Source organism: Hippocampus bargibanti, unplaced genomic scaffold, assembly GCF_051943395.1.
Source record: "Hippocampus bargibanti isolate YZ-2025 unplaced genomic scaffold, ASM5194339v1 Contig00252, whole genome shotgun sequence".
Taxonomy (NCBI): domain Eukaryota; kingdom Metazoa; phylum Chordata; class Actinopteri; order Syngnathiformes; family Syngnathidae; genus Hippocampus; species Hippocampus bargibanti.
The window spans coordinates 1,047-17,817 of NW_028297093.1; the positions used below are offsets into that span (position 1 = coordinate 1,047).

Consider the following 16,771-nt stretch of genomic DNA (forward strand, 5'->3'; position numbering starts at 1 on the left):
AGGCGGCGCTGGAGGTCGGCGTCTGGTTCCAGAGTTCCAGACCGGGCACTTGCGGAGGTCTTGAGGCCGAAGGGGAACCAGCAAAGTCGGGCAGGCGGCGCTGGAGGTCGGCGTCTGGTTCCAGAGTTCCAGACCGGGCACTCGCGGAGGTCTTGAGGCCGAAGGGGAACCAGCGAAGTCGGGCAGGTGGCGTTTGCCTCCGGCCTCTATCCTCCAGGCGCCAGACCGGCTACCTACGGAGGTGTTGAGGCCGGGAGGCAAGCGCCATCGGCGGCCGTTCAAGTGCGGGAACTACCAGGGGCGCGGCGACTTGGGGAGCGGCGCTGGGGGGAGAAAAAAAGCCCGAGACAAAGCCTCAAAGCCGGGTAAAAAAAATTCGGGAACTACCAGGGGTCGTGGCGACTTGGAGCGCGGCGCTGGGGGGAGAAAAAAGCCGGAGATTAAGCCTCAAGGCCGGGGAAAAAAAAATTGGGAACTACCAGGGGTCGTGGAGACTGGGAAGCGGCGCTGGGGACTAAAAAAAGGAAAAAAGAACCCGAAACCAAACGCCTCCCAGGCGGACTGAGCTGAAGTCAAACGCCTCCCAGGGAACCAGAGCCGGAGGTAAACGCCTCCCAGGCGGACCGAGCTGGAGGCAAACGCCTCCCAGGCGTCGAGAGCCGAAGGCAAACGCCTCCCAGGCGGACCGAGCTGGAGGCAAACGCCTCCCAGGCGGCGAGAGCCGAAGGCAAACGCCTCCCAGGCGGACCGAGCTGGAGGCAAACGCCTCCCAGGCGGCGAGAGCCGAAGGCAAACGCCTCCCAGGGAACCAGAGCCGGAGGCAAACGCCTCCCAGGCGGCGAGAGCCGAAGGCAAACGCCTCCCAGGCGGACCGAGCTGGAGGCAAACGCCTCCCAGGCGGCGAGAGCCGAAGGCAAACGCCTCCCAGGCGGCGAGAGCCGGTCCCCAGACGCCGCCCGGGGAACCGCGTCGGGTGGGACTGAGCTGGAGGATGGAGCAGCCTCCCTGGAAGTCTGACAGCGGGGCTTTGCGGAGGTCTCCAAGCCGACTATCAAGCACCAAAGGCGGGCATGCTTGGGGGAATCTCGGCCTCTACTTTTGAAATATTTTCTAAGTGTTTGACCTCCAGCAAGACGGCGAAGCCTCCCCAGACGCCGCCCGGGGAACCAAGCTGGGGGGGAGTGAGCTGGGTGATGGAGCAGCTTCCCTGGAAGTCTGACAGGCGCCAGCCGGTCCCCAGACGCCGCCCGGGGAACCAGAGCTGGGGTGGGAATGAGCTGGAGGATGGAGCAGCCTCCCTGGAAGTCTGACAGCGGGCCAGCCGGTCCCCAGACGCCGCCCGGGGAACCAGAGCTGGGTGTAATTGAGCTGGAGGATGGAGCAGCCTCCCTGGAAGTCTGACAGCGGGGCTTTGCGGAGGTCTCCAAGCCGGCTATCAAGCACCAAAGGCGGGCATGCGTGGGGGAATCTCGGCCTCCACTTTTGAAATATTTTCTAAGTGTTGGAGCTCCAGCAAGGGGGCGAGAGCCGGTCCCCAGACGCCGCCCGGGGAACCGCGTCGGGTGGGACTGAGCTGGAGGATGGAGCAGCCTCCCTGGAAGTCTGACAGCGGGGCTTTGCGGAGGTCTCCAAGCCGACTATCAAGCACCAAAGGCGGGCATGCTTGGGGGAATCTCGGCCTCTACTTTTGAAATATTTTCTAAGTGTTTGAGCTCCAGCAAGACGGCGAACGCCGGTCCCCAGACGCCGCCCGGGGAACCAGAGCTGGGGGGGAGTGAGCTGGGTGATGGAGCAGCCTCCCTGGAAGTCTGACAGCGGGCCAGCCGGACCCCAGACGCCGCCCGGGGAACCAGAGCTGGGGTGGGAATGAGCTGGAGGATGGAGCAGCCTCCCTGGAAGTCTGACAGCGGGCCAGCCGGTCCCCAGACGCCGCCCGGGGAACCAGAGCTGGGTGTAATTGAGCTGGAGGATGGAGCAGGCTCTCTGGAAGTCTGACAGCGGGGGTTTACGGAGGTCTCCAAGCCGGCTGTCAAGCACCAAAGGCGGGCATGCGTGGGGGAATCTCGGCCTCCACTTTTGAAATATTTTCTAAGTGTTTGAGCTCCAGCAAGCGGGCGAATGCCGGTCCCCAGACGCCGCCCGGGGAACCAGAGCTGCGGGGAGAGTGAGCTGGGTGATGGAGCAGCCTCCCTGGAAGTCTGACAGCGGGGGTTTGCGGAGGTCTTCAAGCCGGCTATCAAGCACCAAAGGCGGGCATGCGTGGGGGAATCTCGGCCTCCACTTTTGAAATATTTTCTAAGTGTTGGAGCTCCAGCAAGGGGGCGACAGCCGGTCCCCAGACGCCGCCCGGGGAACCAGAGCTGGGGGGGGAATGAGCTGGAGGATGAAGCAGCCTCCCTGGAAGTCTGACAGCGGGGCTTTGCGGAGGTCTCCAAGCCGACTATCAAGCACCAAAGGCGGGCGTGCTTGGGGGAATCTCGGCCTCCACTTTTTGAATATTTTCTAAGTGTTGGAGCTCCAGCAAGACGGCGAATGCCGGTCCCCAGACGCCGCCCGGGGAACCAGAGCTGCGGGGGAGTGAGCTGGGTGATGGAGCAGCCTCCCTGGAAGTCTGACAGCGGGGGTTTGCGGAGGTCTTCAAGCCGGCTATCAAGCACCAAAGGCGGGCATGCGTGGGGGAATCTCGGCCTCTAGTTTTGAAATATTTTCTAAGCGTTGGAGCTCCAGCAAGGGGGCGACAGCCGGTCCCCAGACGCCGCCCGGGGAACCGCGTCGGGTGGGACTGAGCTGGAGGATGGAGCAGCCTCCCTGGAAGTCTGACAGCGGGGGTTTGCGGAGGTCTCCAAGCCGGCTATCAAGCACCAAAGGCGGGCATGCGTGGGGGAATCTCGGCCTGTCCCTTTTGGAATATTTTCTAAGTGTTGGAGCTCCAGCAAGGGGGCGAATGCCGGTCCCCAGACGCCGCCCGGGGAACCAGAGCTGGGTGTAATTGAGCTGGAGGATGGAGCAGCCTCCCTGGAAGTCTGACAGCGGGGCATTGCGGAGGTCTCCAAGCCGACTATCAAGCACCAAAGGCGGGCATGCATGGGGGAATCTCGGCCTCCACTTTTGGAATATTTTCTAAGTGTTTGAGCTCCAGCAAGGGGGCGACAGCCGGTCCCCAGACGCCGCCCGGGGGAACCGCGTCGGGTGGGACTGAGCTGGAGGATGGAGCAGCCTCCCTGGAAGTCTGACAGCGGGCCAGCCGGACCCCAGACGCCGCCCGGGGAACCAGAGCTGCGGGGGGAATGAGCTGGAGGATGAAGCAGCCTCCCTGGAAGTCTGACAGCGGGCCAGCCGGTCCCCAGACGCCGCCCGGGGAACCAGAGCTGGGGGGGGGAATGAGCTGGAGGATGAAGCAGCCTCCATGGAAGTCTGACAGCGGGCCAGCCGGTCCCCAGACGCCGCCCGGGGAACCAGAGCTGGGTGTAATTGAGCTGGAGGATGGAGCAGCCTCCCTGGAAGTCTGACAGCGGGGGTTTGCGGAGGTCTTCAAGCCGACTATCAAGCACCAAAGGCGGGCATGCGTGGGGGAATCTCGGCCTCCACTTTTGAAATATTTTCTAAGTGTTTGAGCTCCAGCAAGGGGGCGACAGCCGGTCCCCAGACGCCGCCCGGGGAACCAGAGCTGGGGGGGAGTGAGCTGGGTGATGGAGCAGCCGCCCTGGAAGTCTGACAGCGGGCCAGCCGGTCCCCAGACGCCGCCCGGGGAACCAGAGCTGGGGGGGAGTGAGCTGGAGGATGAAGCAGCCTCCATGGAAGTCTGACAGCGAGCCAGCCGGTCCCCAGACGCCGCCCGGGGAACCAGAGCTGGGTGTAATTGAGCTGGGTGATGGAGCAGCCTCCCTGGAAGTCTGACAGCGGGGGTTTGCGGAGGTCTCCAAGCCGACTATCAAGCACCAAAGGCGGGCATGCGTGGGGGAATCTCGGCCTCCACTTTTGAAATATTTTCTAAGTGTTTGAGCTCCAGCAAGGGGGCGAATGCCGGTCCCCAGACGCCGCCCGGGGAACCAGAGCTGCGGGGGAGTGAGCTGGAGGGTGACGCAGCCTCCCTGGAAGTCTGACAGCGGGCCAGCCGGTCCCCAGACGCCGCCCGGGGAACCAGAGCTGCGGGGGAGTGAGCTGGGTGATGGAGCAGCCTCCCTGGAAGTCTGACAGCGAGCCAGCCGGTCCCCAGACGCCGCCCGGGGAACCAGAGCTGCTGGGGGGGAGTGAGCTGGAGGGTGACGCAGCCTCCCTGGAAGTCTGACAGCGAGCCAGCCGGTCCCCAGACGCCGCCCGGGGAACCAGAGCTGCGGTGGAGTGCGCTGGGTGATGGAGCAGCCTCCATGGAAGTCTGACAGCGGGGCTTTGCGGAGGTCTCCAAGCCGACTATCAAGCACCAAAGGCGGGCATGCGTGGGGGAATCTCGGCCTCCACTTTTTGAATATTTTCTAAGTGTTGGAGCTCCAGCAAGGGGGCGAATGCCGGTCCCCAGACGCCGCCCGGGGAACCAGAGCTGGGGGGGGAATGAGCTGGAGGATGAAGCAGCCTCCATGGAAGTCTGACAGCGGGCCAGCCGGTCCCCAGACGCCGCCCGGGGAACCAGAGCTGGGTGTAAGTCTGAGCTGGAGGATGGCAGCAGCCTCCACTTTTGGAAGTCTGACAGCGCCGGGGTTTGCGGAGGTCTCCCAAGCCGACTATCAAGCACCAAAGGCGGGCATGCTGTGGGGGAATCTCGGCCTCCACTTTTCGGCCTCCACTTTTGGAATATTTTCTAAGTGTTGAGCTCCAGCAAGGGGGATGCCTCCAGCAAGCCTCCCTGGGCGTCTGACAGCGGGCCAGCCGGTCCCCAGACGCCGCCCGGGGAACCAGAGCTGCGGGGAGAGTGAGCTGGGTGATGCAGCAGCCTCCCTGGAAGTCTGACAGCGAGCCAGCCGGTCCCCAGACGCCGCCCGGGGAACCAGAGCTGGGTGTAATTGAGCTGGAGGATGGAGCAGCCTCCCTGGAAGTCTGACAGCGGGGGTTTACGGAGGTCTCCAAGCCGACTATCAAGCACCAAAGGCGGGCATGCGTGGGGGAATCTCGGCCTCCACTTTTGGAATATTTTCTAAGTGTTTGAGCTCCAGCAAGGGGGCGAATGCCGGTCCCCAGACGCCGCCCGGGGAACCAGAGCTGGGGGGGAGTGAGCTGGGGGATGGAGCAGCCTCCCTGGAAGTCTGACAGCGGGCCAGCCGGACCCCAGACGCCGCCCGGGGAACCAGAGCTGCGTGGAGAGTGAGCTGGGTGATGGAGCAGCCTCCCTGGAAGTCTGACAGCGGGGCTTTGCGGAGGTCTCCAAGCCGACTATCAAGCACCAAAGGCGGGCATGCGTGGGGGAATCTCGGCCTCTACTTTTTGAAATATTTTCTAAGTGTTGGAGCTCCAGCAAGGGGGCGAATGCCGGTCCCCAGACGCCGCCCGGGGAACCAGAGCTGCGGGGGAGTGAGCTGGAGGATGAAGCAGCCTCCCTGGAAGTCTGACAGCGGGCCAGCCGGTCCCCAGACGCCGCCCGGGGAACCAGAGCTGCGGGGGAGTGAGCTGGAGGATGAAGCAGCCTCCCTGGAAGTCTGACAGCGGGCCAGCCGGACCCCAGACGCCGCCCGGGGAACCAGAGCTGCGGGGGAGTGAGCTGGAGGGTGAAGCAGCCTCCATGGAAGTCTGACAGCGGGCCAGCCGGACCCCAGACGCCGCCCGGGGAACCAGAGCTGCGGGGGAGTGAGCTGGAGGGTGACGCAGCCTCCCTGGAAGTCTGACAGCGAGCCAGCCGGTCCCCAGACGCCGCCCGGGGAACCAGAGCTGGGTGTAATTGAGCTGGAGGATGGAGCAGCCTCCCTGGAAGTCTGACAGCGGGGGTTTACGGAGGTCTCCAAGCCGACTATCAAGCACCAAAGGCGGGTATGCGTGGGGGAATCTCGGCCTCTACTTTTGAAATATTTTCTAAGTGTTTGACCTCCAGCAAGGGGGCGAATGCCGGTCCCCAGACGCCGCCCGGGGAACCAGAGCTGGGGGGGAGTGAGCTGGAGGATGAAGCAGCCTCCATGGAAGTCTGACAGCGGGGTTATTTAAAGTGTATATGTGTGAAATATGATCCAAGTGTTGATTTGACATGTTTTATAAAGTGTATAAGTGTGAAATATGATCCAAGTGTTGATTTGACAGGTTTTATAAAGTGTATATGTGTGAAATATGATCCAAGTGTTGACTTTGAGAGGTTTTATAAAGTGTATAAGTGTGAAATATGATCCAAGTGTTGATTTGACAGGTTTTATAAAGTGTATATGTGTGAAATATGATCCAAGTGTTGACTTTGAGAGGTTTTATAAAGTGTATAAGTGTGAAATATGATCCAAGTGTTGATTTGACAGGTTTTATAAAGTGTATATGTGTGAAATATGATCCAAGTGTTGACTTTGACAGGTTTTATAAAGTGTATAAGTGTGAAATATGATCCAAGTGTTGATTTGACAGGTTTTATAAAGTGTATATGTGTGAAATATGATCCAAGTGTTGATTTGAGAGGTTTTATAAAGTGTATATGTGTGAAATATGATCCAAGTGTTGATTTGACAGGTTTTATAAAGTGTATATGTGTGAAATATGATCCAAGTGTTGACTTTGAGAGGTTTTATAAAGTGTATATGTGTGAAATATGATCCAAGTGTTGATTTGACAGGTTTTATAAAGTGTATATGTGTGAAATATGATCCAAGTGTTGACTTTGAGAGGTTTTATAAAGTGTATAAGTGTGAAATATGATCCAAGTGTTGATTTGACAGGTTTTATAAAGTGTATATGTGTGAAATATGATCCAAGTGTTGACTTTGAGAGGTTTTTTAAAGTGTATATGTGTGAAATATGATCCAAGTGTTGATTTGACAGGTTTTATAAAGTGTATATGTGTGAAATATGATCCAAGTGTTGATTTGACAGGTTTTATAAAGTGTATATGTGTGAAATATGATCCAAGTGTTGATTTGACAGGTTTTATAAAGTGTATATGTGTGAAATATGATCCAAGTGTTGACTTTGACAGGTTTTATAAAGTGTATATGTGTGAAATATGATCCAAGTGTTGATTTGACAGGTTTTATAAAGTGTATATGTGTGAAATATGATCCAAGTGTTGACTTTGAGAGGTTTTATAAAGTGTATAAGTGTGAAATATGATCCAAGTGTTGATTTGACAGGTTTTATAAAGTGTATATGTGTGAAATATGATCCAAGTGTTGATTTGAGAGGTTTTTTAAAGGTGTGAAATATATAAAGTGTGATTTAGGTTTTATAAAGTGTAAATATGATCCAAGTGTTGATTTGACAGGTTTTATAAAGTGTATATGTGTGAAATATGATCCAAGTGTTGATTTGACAGGTTTTATAAAGTGTATATGTGTGAAATATGATCCAAGTGTTGATTTGACAGGTTTTATAAAGTGTATATGTGTGAAATATGATCCAAGTGTTGATTTGACAGGTTTTATAAAGTGTATATGTGTGAAATATGATCCAAGTGTTGATTTGACAGGTTTTATAAAGTGTATATGTGTGAAATATGATCCAAGTGTTGACTTTGAGAGGTTTTATAAAGTGTATATGTGTGAAATATGATCCAAGTGTTGATTTGACAGGTTTTATAAAGTGTATATGTGTGAAATATGATCCAAGTGTTGATTTGACAGGTTTTATAAAGTGTATATGTGTGAAATATGATCCAAGTGTTGATTTGACAGGTTTTATAAAGTGTATATGTGTGAAATATGATCCAAGTGTTGACTTTGAGAGGTTTTTTAAAGTGTATATGTGTGAAATATGATCCAAGTGTTGACTTTGAGAGGTTTTATAAAGTGTATATGTGTGAAATATGATCCAAGTGTTGACTTTGAGAGGTTTTATAAAGTGTATAAGTGTGTGAAATATGATAAAGTGTAAGTGTTGATCCAAGTGTTGATTTGACAGGTTTTATAAAGTGTATATGTGTGAAATATGATCCAAGTGTTGATTTGAGAGGTTTTATAAAGTGTATATGTGTGAAATATGATCCAAGTGTTGATTTGACAGGTTTTATAAAGTGTATATGTGTGAAATATGATCCAAGTGTTGATTTGACAGGTTTTATAAAGTGTATATGTGTGAAATATGATCCAAGTGTTGATTTGACAGGTTTTATAAAGTGTATATGTGTGAAATATGATCCAAGTGTTGATTTGACAGGTTTTATAAAGTGTATAAGTGTGAAATATGATCCAAGTGTTGATTTGACAGGTTTTATAAAGTGTATATGTGTGAAATATGATCCAAGTGTTGATTTGACAGGTTTTATAAAGTGTATATGTGTGAAATATGATCCAAGTGTTGATTTGACAGGTTTTATAAAGTGTATATGTGTGAAATATGATCCAAGTGTTGATTTGACAGGTTTTATAAAGTGTATATGTGTGAAATATGATCCAAGTGTTGACTTTGAGAGGTTTTATAAAGTGTATATGTGTGAAATATGATCCAAGTGTTGATTTGACAGGTTTTATAAAGTGTATATGTGTGAAATATGATCCAAGTGTTGATTTGACAGGTTTTATAAAGTGTATATGTGTGAAATATGATCCAAGTGTTGATTTGACAGGTTTTATAAAGTGTATATGTGTGAAATATGATCCAAGTGTTGATTTGACAGGTTTTATAAAGTGTATATGTGTGAAATATGATCCAAGTGTTGATTTGAGAGGTTTTATAAAGTGTATATGTGTGAAATATGATTTAAGTGTTGACTTTGAGAGGTTTTATAAAATATGTGTGAAATATGATCCAAGTGTTGATTTGACAGGTTTTATAAAGTGTATATGTGTGAAATATGATCCAAGTGTTGATTTGACAGGTTTTATAAAGTGTATATGTGTGAAATATGATCCAAGTGTTGATTTGACAGGTTTTATAAAGTGTATAAGTGTGAAATTGATGTGTTTGATCCAAGTGGTTTTATAAAGTGTATATGTGTGAAATATGATCCAAGTGTTGACTTTGACAGGTTTTATAAAGTGTATATGTGTGAAATATGATCCAAGTGTTGATTTGAGAGGTTTTTTTATAAAGTGTATATGTGTGAAATATGAAATATTAAGTGTTGACTTTGAGAGGTTTTATAAAGTGTATATGTGTGAAATATGATCCAAGTGTTGATTTGACAGGTTTTATAAAGTGTATATGTGTGAAATATGATCCAAGTGTTGATTTGACAGGTTTTATAAAGTGTATATGTGTGAAATATGATCCAAGTGTTGATTTGACAGGTTTTTTTATAAAGTGTATAAGTGTGTGAAATATGATCCAAGTGTTGACTTTGACAGGTTTTATAAAGTGTATATGTGTGAAATATGCTCCAAGTGTTGACTTTGAGAGGTTTTATAAAGTGTATATGTGTGAAATATGCTTTAAGTGTTGACTTTGAGAGGTTTTATAAAGTGTATATGTGTGAAATATGATCCAAGTGTTGATTTGACAGGTTTTATAAAGTGTATATGTGTGAAATATGATCCAAGTGTTGATTTGACAGGTTTTATAAAGTGTATATGTGTGAAATATGATCCAAGTGTTGATTTGACAGGTTTTATAAAGTGTATATGTGTGAAATATGATCCAAGTGTTGACTTTGAGAGGTTTTTTAAAGTGTATATGTGTGAAATATGATCCAAGTGTTGACTTTGAGAGGTTTTTTAAAGTGTATAAGTGTGAAATATGCTTTAAGTGTTGACTTTGAGAGGTTTTATAAAGTGTATAAGTGTGAAATATGATCCAAGTGTTGATTTGACAGGTTTTATAAAGTGTATATGTGTGAAATATGATCCAAGTGTTGATTTGACAGGTTTTATAAAGTGTATATGTGTGAAATATGCTTTAAGTGTTGACTTTGAGAGGTTTTATAAAGTGTATATGTGTGAAATATGCTTTAAGTGTTGACTTTGAGAGGTTTTTTAAAGTGTATATGTGTGAAATATGATCCAAGTGTTGATTTGACAGGTTTTATAAAGTGTATATGTGTGAAATATGATCCAAGTGTTGATTTGACAGGTTTTATAAAGTGTATAAGTGTGAAATATGATCCAAGTGTTGATTTGACAGGTTTTATAAAGTGTATATGTGTGAAATATGCTTTAAGTGTTGACTTTGAGAGGTTTTATAAAGTGTATATGTGTGAAATATGCTTTAAGTGTTGACTTTGAGAGGTTTTTTAAAGTGTATATGTGTGAAATATGCTTTAAGTGTTGACTTTGAGAGGTTTTTTAAAGTGTATATGTGTGAAATATGCTTTAAAGTTGACTTTGAGAGGTTTTTTAATGTGTATATGTGTGAAATATGCTTCCTTTCGTTCATTAATGGTGAAACGCTGCCGTTTGGTGGCCGAAAGCGCGCATCGCACCTCATTGAAAATACAAAGGGGGGTTTAAAGCTAAAACGAGTATTTAGTACTATAAACACTCTTTGCATTTCAGATTAATGTATCTGTTAACGTTGACGGTGTTTCTATACAAGCTGAGAGTATTGTGCGGTCATTAAACTGCTCTTAAGTGAGACATATCTTTGTATATCTTTGTATATATTTGTAATATTTTGATATATATTGTTCATTTTACTGAGAAAATCAATTCTGTAAGCAAATAATCCCACTTGATAGTTATATTAACTTGATTTAACTGAGAAAAACATTCAGTCATCAAATAACAACACTTGATATTGATGTATAGTGTTCATTTGACTGAGAAAACAAATTCTGTAAGCAAATAATCCCACTTGATAGTTATATTAACTTGATTTAACTGAGAAAAAACATTCAGTAATCAAATAACAACACTTGATATAGATATATAGTGTTCATTTTACTGAGAAAACAAATTCTGTAAGCAAATAATCCCACTTGATAGTTATATTAACTTGATTTAACTGAGAAAAACATTCAGTAATCAAATAACAACACTTGATATAGATATATATTGTTCATTTTACTGAGAAAACAAATTCTGTAAGCAAATAATCCCACTTGACAGTTATATTAACTTGATTTAACTGAGAAAAACATTCAGTAATCAAATAACAACGCTTGATATTGATGTATAGTGTTCATTTGACTGAGAAAACAAATTCTGTAAGCAAATAATCCCACTTGATAGTTATATTAACTTGATTTAACTGAGAAAAACATTCAGTAATCAAATAACAACACTTGATATAGATATATATTGTTCATTTTACTGAGAAAACAAATTCTGTAAGCAAATAATCCCCCTTGATAGTTATATTAACTTGATTTAACTGAGAAAAACATTCAGTAATCAAATAACAACGCTTGATATTGATATATATTGTTCATTTGACTGAGAAAACAAATTCTGTAAGCAAATAATCCCACTTGATAGTTATATTAACTTGATTTAACTGAGAAAAACATTCAGTAATCAAATAACAACACTTGATATAGATATATATTGTTCATTTTACTGAGAAAACAAATTCTGTAAGCAAATAATCCCCCTTGATAGTTATATTAACTTGATTTAACTGAGAAAAACATTCAGTAATCAAATAACAACGCTTGATATTGATATATATTGTTCATTTGACTGAGAAAACAAATTCTGTAAGCAAATAATCCCACTTGATAGTTATATTAACTTGATTTAACTGAGAAAAACATTCAGTAATCAAATAACAACACTTGATATTGATATATAGTGTTCATTTGACTGAGAAAACAAATTCTGTAAGCAAATAATCCCACTTGATAGTTATATTGACTTGATTTAACTGAGAAAAACATTCAGTAATCAAATAACAACACTTGATATTGATATATAGTGTTCATTTGACTGAGAAAACAAATTCTGTAAGCAAATAATCCCACTTGATAGTTATATTAACTTGATTTAACTGAGAAAAAAACTGACAGGTTTTTTAAAGTGTATATGTGTGAAATATGCTTTAAGTGTTGACTTTGAGAGGTTTTTTAAAGTGTATATGTGTGAAATATGCTTCAAGTGTTGACTTTGAGAGGTTTTTTAAAGTGTATATGTGTGAAATATGCTTTAAAGTTGACTTTGAGAGGTTTTTTAATGTGTATATGTGTGAAATATGCTTCCTTTCGTTCATTAATGGTGAAACGCTGCCGTTTGGTGGCCGAAAGCGCGCATCGCACCTCATTGAAGGAAAATATACACACGGTTTATCTAAGTCCGTTTAAAATGGGATGGGCGAAGGAAAGTTGAGCAAAAGCTCCTGAAAATAGTCTAGGGGGAGTTACGCGGTGTCATTTGTTTGAATTTATTAGAAAGAGAACCGTGCCGGCAACTTAAAAACAGTATGCGGCTTCAGATGACATCATTCGGTACGGAGCGTCGCGGGGGACAAAAGAGTGAAAGCTATACACCGCGCGGCGACGCCTCCCGCGAGATACTTCCGGTTCGTCGTCAGGGGAGGAGGTCAAAACAAAGATGGAGGGCGCCGCATGGCGGGTGAGTCAACTTTTACTTTAAAACGGGCTAGAATGACACATCCGCGACATTCTAGTGGGTGTTAAAGACGGCGAAGGGATCTCTGAGATAAGTTTGAGGCCAACTGTGAGCAAAAGAGGACCGTGACGTCGAAAAACGGTCAAAAACGGTCGAAAAAACGGTCGCGTTTGACGGTTGGGGGGGGTGGGGGGCGGGGGGGACGCGTTATCGATCGTAGGGGAGCTTAAAATGGCTTTCCATAAAGCCACGCTTAACCAAATAAGCTTTTCCGGGTTCTTTACAGAGGGAAGGAAGTCAGTAATCAAATAACAACACTTGATATTGATATATATTGTTCATTTGACTGATAAAATCAATTCTGTAAGCAAATAATCCCACTTGATAGTTATATTAACTTGATTTAACTGAGAAAAACATTCAGTAATCAAATAACAACACTTGATATTGATATATAGTGTTCATTTGACTGAGAAAATCAATTCTGTAAGCAAATAATCCCACTTGATAGTTATATTAACTTGATTTAACTGAGAAAAACATTCAGTAATCAAATAACAACACTTGATATTGATATATAGTGTTCATTTGACTGAGAAAACAAATTCTGTAAGCAAATAATCCCACTTGATAGTTATATTAACTTGATTTAACTGAGAAAAACATTCAGTAATCAAATAACAACACTTGATATTGATATATATTGTTCATTTTACTGATAAAATCAATTCTGTAAGCAAATAATCCCACTTGATAGTTATATTAACTTGATTTAACTGAGAAAAACATTCAGTAATCAAATAACAACACTTGATATTGATATATAGTGTTCATTTGACTGAGAAAACAAATTCTGTAAGCAAATAATCCCACTTGATAGTTATATTAACTTGATTTAACTGAGAAAAACATTCAGTAATCAAATAACAACACTTGATATTGATATATATTGTTCATTTTACTGAGAAAACAAATTCTGTAAGCAAATAATCCCACTTCATTTATTATTAGTAGTAGTATTGTTGTTATTATTATGATATAGTATCAATATGCATGTGTTTTTCAGCTCCTACCATGGGTACAGGTACGAAAAGTGACTGAAGCTTTTAAAGGACAACCGACACTTTTGCTCAACATCAAGAAGAATGACTTCAAATGACTTCAAATGACTTCAAATGACTTCTACATGCCCTGGTGAGCTGTTCCGGACGCTTGACAGCGTGCTGTCATATTCTATATTAGTAGTATTGTTGTTATTATTATGATATAGTATCAATATGCATGTTATTTTCAGCTCCTACCATGGGTACAGGTACGAAAAGTGACTGAAGCTTTTAAAGGACAACCGACACTTTTGCGCAACATCAAGAAAAATGACTTCAAATGACTTCAAATGACTTCAAATGACTTCAAATGACTTCTACATGCCCGGGTGAGCTGTTACGGACGCTTGACAGCGTACTGTCATATTCTATATTATTACTATTATTAGTATTGTTGTTATTATTATGATATAGTATCAATATGCATGTTATTTTCAGCTCCTATCATGGGCACAGGTACGAAAAGTGACTGAAGCTTTTAAAGGACAACCGACACTTTTGCACAACTTGTTTTCCATCAACAAAAATGACTTCAAATGACTTCTACATGACTTCAAATGACTTCTACATGCCCAGGTGAGCTGTTACGGACGCTTGACAGCGTGCTGTCATATTCTATATTATTAGTATTAGTATTGTTGTTATTATTATGATATAGTATCAATATGCATGTTATTTTCAGCTCCTATCATGGGCACAGGTACGAAAAGTGACTGAAGCTTTTAAAGGACAACCGACACTTTTGCACAACTTGTTTTCCATCAACAAAAATGACTTCAAATGACTTCTACATGACTTCAAATGACTTCTACATGCCCAGGTGAGCTGTTACGGACGCTTGACAGCGTACTGTCATATTCTATATTATTACTATTATTAGTATTGTTGTTATTATTATGATATAGTATCAATATGCATGTTATTTTCAGCTCCTATCATGGGCACAGGTACGAAAAGTGACTGAAGCTTTTAAAGGACAACCGACACTTTTGCACAACTTGTTTTCCATCAACAAAAATGACTTCAAATGACTTCTACATGACTTCAAATGACTTCTACATGCCCAGGTGAGCTGTTACGGACGCTTGACAGCGTACTGTCATATTCTATATTATTACTATTATTAGTATTGTTGTTATTATTATGATATAGTATCAATATGCATGTGTTTTTCAGCTCCTACCATGGGTACAGGTACGAAAAGTGACTGAAGCTTTTAAAGGACAACCGACACTTTTGCGCAACATCAAGAAAAATGACTTCAAATGACTTCAAATGACTTCTACATGCCCGGGTGAGCTGTTACGTACGCTTGACAGCGTGCTGTCATATTCTATATTATTATTTGTAGTAGTATTGTTGTTATTATTATGATATAGTATCTATATACTGATGAAATGTATTCTTATGATGAAATGAAATGTATTCTTATGATGAAATGAAATGGATTATTATGATGAAACCACACTGCACGAGTCCAACTTTGACGTTTTCTCTCTTTCAGTGTGGGTTAAATGCTCAGCCAGCACTTCCGCAATGAGATTCCAAAGTCATCTGAAGTCAAGGGAGTCAAGGAGGGCCGCTTAAGAGTTGCGGACGACGTCAAGACAATACAGGGTATGTATTGGATTGGATTGGATTGGATTTGCCTTTATTAGTCTCGCGGTAAAGAAACAATATTGATGAAATAAATCCTCCCTAAATAACTCCCTCCACAGTCGCAGTTGTCCTTTCCGTCCGCCAGAGGGCTCCAGAGACCTTCCGAACGAGCCTGCCGGCCGGCCGCCGGCCAGCCGCCGGCCGTCTCCCCGGTCATAACGCGGTGCTATATTTCAAGCAGACCTCACTTTGGCCTTTTTCTCGGTTTGTTTTGCTTTTGCCTAGAATAACTGATTTTTAAATGACCTCGTCGCTAGGTTTGCCGTCTGAGGAAGATCCGGATACGGCGAGTGACTGGCCGGCCGCTCACCTGGACGACGCGCGACGACTTCCGACGCCGACGTCCTGGGTACGGCGAGCTGCGTCCGTAACGACGAGTAAGGCCATCGTCGTCATTCTTTCCTGGCTTTTTGCTGCTTCCCGGTTGTATTGAATTTCTTTGACATCCTAGACGTACGGCGCTACCTCACTCGACGTTTCTAATCGAGGCGTGTGGCCCGTTGTCAATCGTCTGTCTTTTTTTGCCCTTTGTCCTTGACAGGCGGCGGGCGGCGGGCGGCGGCGAACTACGGCAGGAGCGCAGCGGGCTTTGCGGAGCCCAATATAATATTCGATTCAATTTCAATAAAATTGAAATGCTCATTTCAGTCAAAAGTGTGTCGTCCCTCGTTCTTGTCCATCACCTCCGCGAATATGCTCCAAGTGTTGACTTTGACAGGTTTTATAAAGTGTATAAGTGTGAAATATGATCCCAGTGTTGATTTGACAGGTTTTATAAAGTGTATAAGTGTGAAATATGATCCCAGTGTTGATTTGACAGGTTTTATAAAGTGTATAAGTGTGAAATATGATCCCAGTGTTGATTTGACAGGTTGTATAAGTGTGAAATATGCACCCAGTGCTGACTGACAGGTTTTATAAAGTGTATAAGTGTGAAATATGCACCCAGTGCTGACTGACAGGTTTTATAAAGTGTATAAGTGTGAAATATGCACCCAGTGTTGATTTGACAGGTTTTATAAAGTGTATAAGTGTGAAATATGCACCCAGTGCTGACTGACAGGTTTTTTAAAATGTATAAGTGTAAAATATGCACCCAGTGCTGACTGACAGGTTTTTTAAAATGTATAAGTGTGAAATATGCACCCAGTGCTGACTGACAGGTTTTATAAAGTGTATAAGTGTGAAATATGCACCCAGTGCTGACTTTGACGTCAGGCGTCGGCCGGGATGAAAGCAATAGCGTATAAGACCACGGTCGGAGACGGGAAGCGGAGCTGAAGATGTCGAGGTTTCCTTTGGGAGCTACCGGGTCGGATAGGACGGGAGAGAAAGGATGCTGAGCCTTAGCCTTCAAGTGCCAGGCGGGAGACCGAGAGAGAGGAAGAACGGCTTTACGGATGCTGTCAAAGAGGACGCCGCGTCGCTTCGTGTGAGCGGGTTGGCTAGATGATGCGA

General features: G+C 44.9%; 1 long non-coding RNA gene across 12 annotated transcripts; it reads left to right on the forward strand.

Moving 5' to 3' along the window:
- Nucleotides 1–11,952: 11,952 nt before the first annotated feature.
- LOC148881200 (uncharacterized) lies at nt 11,953–15,967 on the forward strand. Of its 12 annotated transcripts, XR_016114127.1 has the most exons (11): nt 11,953–12,554; nt 13,618–13,745; nt 13,846–13,983; nt 14,093–14,230; nt 14,337–14,474; nt 14,584–14,721; nt 14,831–14,948; nt 15,159–15,271; nt 15,373–15,476; nt 15,571–15,690; nt 15,855–15,967. It is a non-coding gene; the product is annotated as an uncharacterized LOC148881200 (long non-coding RNA). The 12 variants fall into 12 exon arrangements; XR_016114126.1 differs by having other exon boundaries at nt 11,957–12,554; nt 14,355–14,474; nt 15,373–15,690; XR_016114123.1 differs by having other exon boundaries at nt 11,959–12,554; nt 14,849–14,948; nt 15,373–15,690.
- The last annotated feature ends 804 nt before the right edge of the window (nt 15,968–16,771 follow it).